Raw genomic sequence first — 575 nt, 5'->3', positions numbered from 1 at the left:
GGTGGCTGCTGAGAGCTGCCAAAATCCAGAGTTGGGAGTGCAGGAGCATTTTTAGGGATGAACATCTCAATGCTCTTGTTTTAACAGCCCCATTTCATGGCCACACTGAGCTTCCCTGGATGGGAAAGCATCAACCAAGCTTTGGGAAGAGCAGGTTGAACTCCAGCCCTCATCCGTCTTCCTCAGAAGGCTGGTCCAGGCAGCAATCCCAAAATAACTCCTAAAAGGATTTTGTTCCGGCTGTTCCCTGCTCTTTCCCAAGTCCCAGACATGTCTGAGACAACAAAACCCTGTGTCGTCTGCAAAACTAGCTTCTCCAGCCCAAATAATCTCCTTGGGACTTCTCCCAAGGGGTAAATCACTGCTGTTAAGGCTTTGGTGGTTTGAATCCATAAAATCAAGCACTTGGAAAACTGTGGGCAGGTGTGGATGTACCAGACTAGAATATTTTTTTTTGTAGTATTTTTCTTGGAATATTGTTTTGATGCGGAGAAGGAAACGCCAACACATCTGTCTCTCCCTTTAGCAAGGTGTTGGTGCCACCTGAAGGAGCTCAGCTGTGGATTCCTGTGCTC

General features: G+C 47.3%; 1 protein-coding gene across 1 annotated transcript in view; it reads left to right on the top strand.

Annotated features, from left to right (window-relative positions):
• Positions 1–575, top strand: part of ZC3H3 (zinc finger CCCH-type containing 3) — a 126232-nt gene that overhangs the window by 115059 nt on the left and 10598 nt on the right.

The sequence above is a fragment of the Geospiza fortis genome, unplaced genomic scaffold (assembly GCF_000277835.1).
Source record: "Geospiza fortis unplaced genomic scaffold, GeoFor_1.0 scaffold543, whole genome shotgun sequence".
In the NCBI taxonomy this organism is placed as follows: domain Eukaryota; kingdom Metazoa; phylum Chordata; class Aves; order Passeriformes; family Thraupidae; genus Geospiza; species Geospiza fortis.
The sequence above is the reverse complement of the archived record's forward strand: the minus strand, read 5'-3'. Positions and strand labels throughout refer to the sequence as shown.